Source organism: Triticum aestivum, chromosome 1D (assembly GCF_018294505.1).
Source record: "Triticum aestivum cultivar Chinese Spring chromosome 1D, IWGSC CS RefSeq v2.1, whole genome shotgun sequence".
Lineage (NCBI taxonomy): Eukaryota > Viridiplantae > Streptophyta > Magnoliopsida > Poales > Poaceae > Triticum > Triticum aestivum.
The window spans coordinates 11,995,279-12,002,019 of record NC_057796.1 but is presented as its reverse complement, the minus strand read 5'-3'; positions in this window follow the sequence as shown (position 1 = coordinate 12,002,019).

Sequence of the window (6,741 nt, the reverse complement as noted above, 5' to 3'; positions counted from 1 at the left end):
CCTTTATATAGGCCCCTGGGGGGTGCGCCAGCCCCAAGAGATGAGATCTCAAGGGGGGGGGGGGCGACGGCCAAGTGGGGGGAAGGGGTGCCTTGCCTCCCAAGGCAAGGGAGAAGCTCCCCCCCTAGGGTTTCCAACCCTAGGCGCATGGGGGGAGGCCCAAGGGGGGCGCCCCAGCCCACTAGGGGCTGGTTCCCTTCCACTTTCAGCCCACGGGGCCCTCCGGGACAGGTGGCCCCACCCGGTGGACCCCCGGGACCCTTCCGGTGGTCCCGGTACAATACCGATAACCCCCGAAACTTTCCCGGTGGCCGAAACTTGACTTCCTATATATAATTCTTCACCTCCGGACCATTCCGGAACCTCTCGTGACGTCCGGGATCTCATCCGGGACTCCGAACAACTTTCGGGTTTCCGCGTACATATATCTCTACAACCCTAGCGTCACCGAACCTTAAGTGTGTAGACCCTACGGGTTCGGGAGACATGCAGACATGACCGAGACGCCTCTCCGGTCAATAACCAACAGCGGGATCTGGATACCCATGTTGGCTCCCGCATGTTCCACGATGATCTCATTGGATGAACCACGCTGTCGAGGATTCAATCAATCCCGTATACAATTCCCTTTGTCAATCGGTATGTTACTTGCCCGAGATTCGATCATCGGTATCCCAATACCTTGTTCAATCTCGTTACCGGCAAGTCTCTTTACTCGTACCGCAATGCATGATCCCGTGACTAACGCCTTAGTCACATTGAGCTCATTATGATGATGCATTACCGAGTGGGCCCAGAGATACCTCTCCGTCACACGGAGTGACAAATCCCAGTCTCGATCCGTGCCAACCCAACAGACACTTTGGAGATACCCGTAGTGCACCTTTATAGTCACCCAGTTACGTTGTGACGTTTGGCACACCCAAAGCACTCCTACGGTATCCGGGAGTTGCACGATCTCATGGTCTAAGGAAAAGATACTTGACATTGGAAAAGCTCTAGCAAACGAAACTATACGATCTTTATGCTATGCTTAGGATTGGGTCTTGTCCATCACATCATTCTCCTAATGATGTGATCCCGTTATCAATGACATCCAATGTCCATAGTCAGGAAACCATGACTATCTGTTGATCAACGAGCTAGTCAACTAGAAGCTAGCGTCGACGTAACCCTTTACGACGAGCTTATCGTCACCTCCATAAACGAGAAACATATCCTTAGTCCTTTTCAGGTACTTCAGGATATTCTTGACCGCTGTCCAGTGTTCCATGCCGGGATTACTTTGGTACCTTCCTACCAAACTTACGGCAAGGTTTACATCAGGTCTGGTACACAACATGGCATACATAATAGACCCTATGGCCGAGGCATAGGGGATGACACTCATCATTTCTATATCTTCTGCCGTGGTCGGGCATTGAGCCGTGCTCAATTGCACACCTTGCAATACAGGCAAGAACCCCTTCTTGGACTGATCCATATTGAACTTCTTCAATATCTTGTCAAGGTATGTACTCTGTGAAAGACCAATGAGGCGTCTCGATCTATCTCTATAGATCTTGATGCCTAATATATAAGCAGCTTCTCCAAGGTCCTTCATTGAAAAACACTTATTCAAATAGGCCTTTATACTTTCCAAGAATTCTATATCATTTCCCATCAATAGTATGTCATCCACATATAATATGAGAAATGCTACAGAGCTCCCACTCACTTTCTTGTAAACACAGGCTTCTCCATAAGTCTGTGTAAACCCAAACGCTTTGATCATCTCATCAAAGCGAATGTTCCAACTCCGAGATGCTTGCACCAGCCCATAAATTGAGCGCTGGAGCTTGCAAACTTTGTTAGCATTCTTAGGATCGACAAAACCTTCCGGCTGCATCATATACAACTCTTCCTTAAGGAAGCCGTTAAGGAATGCCGTTTTGACGTCCATCTGCCATATCTCATAATCATAGTATGCGGCAATTGCTAACATGATTCGGACGGACTTCAGCTTCGCTACGGGTGAGAAAGTCTCATCGTAGTCAACCCCTTGAACTTGTCGATAACCCTTAGTGACAAGTCGAGCTTTGTAGATGGTCACATTACCATCCGCGTCCGTCTTCTTTTTAAAGATCCATTTGTTTTCTATGGCTCGCCGATCATCGGGCAAGTCAGTCAAAGTCCATACTTTGTTTTCATACATGGATTCTATCTCGGATTTCATGGCTTCTAGCCATTTGTCGGAATCCGGGCCCGCCATCGCTTCTTCATAGTTCGAAGGTTCACCGTTGTCTAACAACATGATTTCCAGGACAGGGTTGTCGTACCACTCTGGTGCGGAACGTGTCCTTGTGGACCTTCGAGGTTCAGTAGTAACTTGATCCGAAGCTTCATGATCATCATCATTAACTTCCTCTCCAGTCGGTGTAGGCACCACAGGAACATTTTCCCGTGCTGCGCTACTTTCCGGCTCGGAAGGGGTGACTATCACCTCATCAAGTTCCACTTTCCTCCCACTCAATTCTTTCGAGAGAAACTCCTTCTCTAGAAAGGACCCGTTCTTGGCAACGAAGATCTTGCCTTCGGATCTGAGGTAGAAGGTATACCCAATTGTTTCCTTAGGGTATCCTATGAAGACGCATTTTTCCGACTTGGGTTCGAGATTTTCAGGTTGAAGTTTCTTGACATAAGCATCGCATCCCCAAACTTTTAGAAACGACAGCTTAGGTTTCTTTCCAAACCATAATTCATACGGTGTCGTCTCAACGGATTTCGACGGAGCCCTATTTAAAGTGAATGCGGCAGTCTCTAAAGCATAGCCCCAAAATGAGAGCGGTAAATCAGTAAGAGACATCATAGATCGCACCATATCCAATAGAGTGCGATTACGACGTTCGGACACACCATTTCTCTGAGGTGTTCCAGGCGGCGTGAGTTGTGAAACTATTACACATTTCCTTAAGTGTGTACCAAATTCGTGACTCAAATATTCTCCACCACGATCTGATCGTAAGAATTTTATTTTCCTGTCACGTTGATTCTCAACTTCACTCTGAAATTCCTTGAACTTTTCAAAGGTTTCAGACTTGTGTTTCATTAGGTAGACATACCCATATCTACTTAAGTCATCAGTGAGAGTGAGAACATAACGATATCCTCCGCGAGCCTCTACACTCATTGGACCGCACACATCGGTATGTATGATTTCCAATAAGTTGGTTGCTCGCTCCATTGTTCCGGAGAACGGAGTCTTGGTCATCTTACCCATGAGGCATGGTTCGCACGTGTCAAATGATTCGTAATCAAGAGACTCCAAAAGTCCATCTGCATGGAGCTTCTTCATACGCTTGACACCAATGTGACCAAGGCGGCAGTGCCACAAGTATGTGGGACTATCGTTATCAACTTTACATCTTTTGGTATTCACACTATGAATATGTGTAACATCACGTTCGAGATTCATCAAGAATAAACCATTGACCATCGGGGCATGACCATAAAACATATCTCTCAAATAAATAGAACAACCATTATTCTCAGATTTAAATGAGTAGCCATCTCGAATTAAACGAGATCCAGATACAATGTTCATGCTTAAAGCTGGCACTAAATAACAATTATTGAGGTTTAAAACTAATCCCGTAGGTAGATGCAGAGGTAGCGTGCCGACGGCGATCACATCGACCTTGGAACCATTCCCGACGCGCATCGTCACCTCGTGCTTCGCCAGTCTCCGTTTATTCCGTAGTTCCTGTTTTGAGTTACAAATATGAGCAACCGCACCGGTATCAAATACCCAGGAGCTACTACGAGTACTGGTAAGGTACACATCAATTACATGTATATCACATATACCTTTGGTGTTGCCGGCCCTCTTGTCCGCTAAGTATTTGGGGCAGTTCCGCTTCCAGTGACCACTTCCCTTGCAATAAAAGCACTCAGTTTCAGGCTTGGGTCCATTCTTTGGCTTCTTCCCAGTAACTGGCTTACCGGGCGCGGCAACTCCCTTGCCGTCCTTCTTGAAGTTCTTCTTACCCTTGCCCTTCTTGAACTTAGTGGTTTTATTCACCATCAACACTTGATGTTCTTTTCTGATTTCCACCTCCGCTGATTTCAGCATCGAATATACCTCAGGAATGGTCTTTTCCATCCCCTGCATATTGAAGTTCATCACAAAGCTCTTGAAGCTTGGTGGAAGCGACTGGAGGATTCTGTCAATGACCGCATCATCCGGGAGATTAACTCCCAGCTAAGACAAGCGGTTGTGCAACCCAGACATTCTGAGTATGTGCTCGCTAACAGAACTGTTCTCCTCCATTTTACAGCTGAAGAACTTGTCGGAGACATCATATCTCTCGACCCGGGCATGAGCTTGGAAAACCATTTTCAGCTCCTCGAACATCTCATATGCTCCATGTTTCTCAAAACGCTTTTGGAGACCCGGTTCTAAGCTGTAAAGCATGCCGCACTGAACGAGGGAGTAATCATCAGCACGTGTTTGCCAAGCGTTCATAACGTCTTGGTTCTCTGGGATTGGTGCTTCACCTAGCGGTGCTTCTAAGACATAATCTTTCTTGGCTACTATGAGGATGATCCTCAGGTTCCGGACCCAGTCCGTATAGTTGCTGCCATCATCTTTCAGCTTGGTTTTCTCTAGGAACGCGTTGAAATTGAGGACAACGTTGGCCATTTGATCTACAAGACATAGTGTAAAGATTTTTAGACTAAGTTCATGATAATTAAGTTCATCTAATCAAATTATTTAATGAACTCCCACTCAGATAGACATCCCTCTAGTCATCTAAGTGAAACATGATCCGAGTTTAACTAGGCCGTGTCCGATCATCACGTGAGACGGACTAGTCGAGATCGGTGAACATCTCCATGTTGATCGTATCTTCTATACGACTCATGCTCGACCTTTCGGTCCTCCGTGTTCCGAGGCCATGTCTGTACATGCTAGGCTCGTCAAGTCAACCTAAGTGTATTGCGTGTGTTCTGAGGCCATGTCTGTACATGCTAGGCTCGTCAACACCCGTTGTATTCGAACGTTAGAATCTATCACACCCGATCATCACGTGGTGCTTCGAAACAACGAACCTTCGCAACGGTGCACAGTTAGGGTGAACACTTTCTTGAAATTATTATAAGGGATCATCTTACTTACTACCGTCGCTCTAAGCAAATAAGATGCAAAAACATGATAAACATCACATGCAATCAAATAGTGACATGATATGGCCAATATCATTATGCTCCTTTGATCTCCATCTTCGGGGCACCATGATCATCTTCGTCACCGGCATGACACCATGATCTCCATCATCATGATCTCCATCATTGTGTCTTCATGAAGTCGTCACGCCAATGATTACTTCTACTACTATGGCTAACGCGTTTAGCAACAAAGAAAGTAATTTACATGGCGTTATTCAATGACACGCAGGTCATGCAAAATAATAAAGACAACTCCTATGGCTCCTGCCGGTTGTCATACTCATCGACATGCAAGTCGTGATTCCTATTACAAGAATATGATCAATCTCATACATCACATATATCATTCATCACATCTTCTGGCCATATCACATCACATAGCACTTGCTGCAAAAACAAGTTAGACGTCCTCTAATAGTTGTTGCAAGTTTTTACGTGGTTTGTAGGTTTCTATCAAGAACGTTTCTTACCTACGTATGACCACAACGTGATTTGCCAATTTCTATTTACCCTTCATAAGGACCCTTTTCATCGAGTCCGTTCCGACTAAAGTAGGAGAGACAGACACCCGCTAGCCACCTTATGCAACTAGTGCATGTTAGTCGGTGGAACCTGTCTCACGTAAGCGTACGTGTAAGGTCGGTCTGGGCCGCTTCATCCTACAATGCCGCCGAAACAAGACAAGACTAGTAGCGGCAAGAAGAATTGGCAAACTCAACGCCCACAACTGCTTTGTGTTCTACTCGTCCATAGTAACTACGCATAGCCTGGCTCATGATGCCACTGTTGGGAATCGTAGCATAATTTAAAATTTTCCTACGTTCACCAAGATGCATCTATGGAGTATACTAGCAACGAGGGGAAGGGAGTGCATCTACATACCCTTGTAGATCGCGAGCGGAAGCGTTCCAATGAACGTGGATGACGGAGTCGTACTCGCCGTGATTCAAATCACCGATGACCGAGTGCCGAACGGACGGCACCTCCGCGTTCAACACACGTACGGTGCAGCAACGTCTCCTCCTTCTTGATCCAGCAAGGGGGGTGGAGAGGTTGATGGAGATCCAGCAGCACGACGGCGTGATGGTGGATGTAGCGGGTCTCCGGCAGGGCTTCGCTGAGCTACTGCGAGAGAGAGAGAGAGAGAGAGAGGTGTAGCAGGGAGAAGGGAGGCGCCCAAGGCTGTTGTGTGCTGCCCTCCCTCCCCCCCCCCTTTATATAGGCCCCTGGGGGGTGCGCCAGCCCCAAGAGATGAGATCTCAAGGGGGGGGGGGCGGCGGCCAAGTGGGGGGAAGGGGTGCCTTGCCTCCCAAGGCAAGGGGGAAGGGGTGCCTTGCCTCCCAAGGCAAGGGGGAAGCTCCCCCCCTAGGGTTTCCAACCCTAGGCGCATGGGGGGAGGCCCAAGGGGGGCGCCCCAGCCCACTAGGGGCTGGTTCCCTTCCACTTTCAGCCCACGGGGCCCTCCGGGACAGGTGGCCCCACCCGGTGGACCCCCGGGACCCTTCCGGTGGTCCCGGTACAATACCGATAACC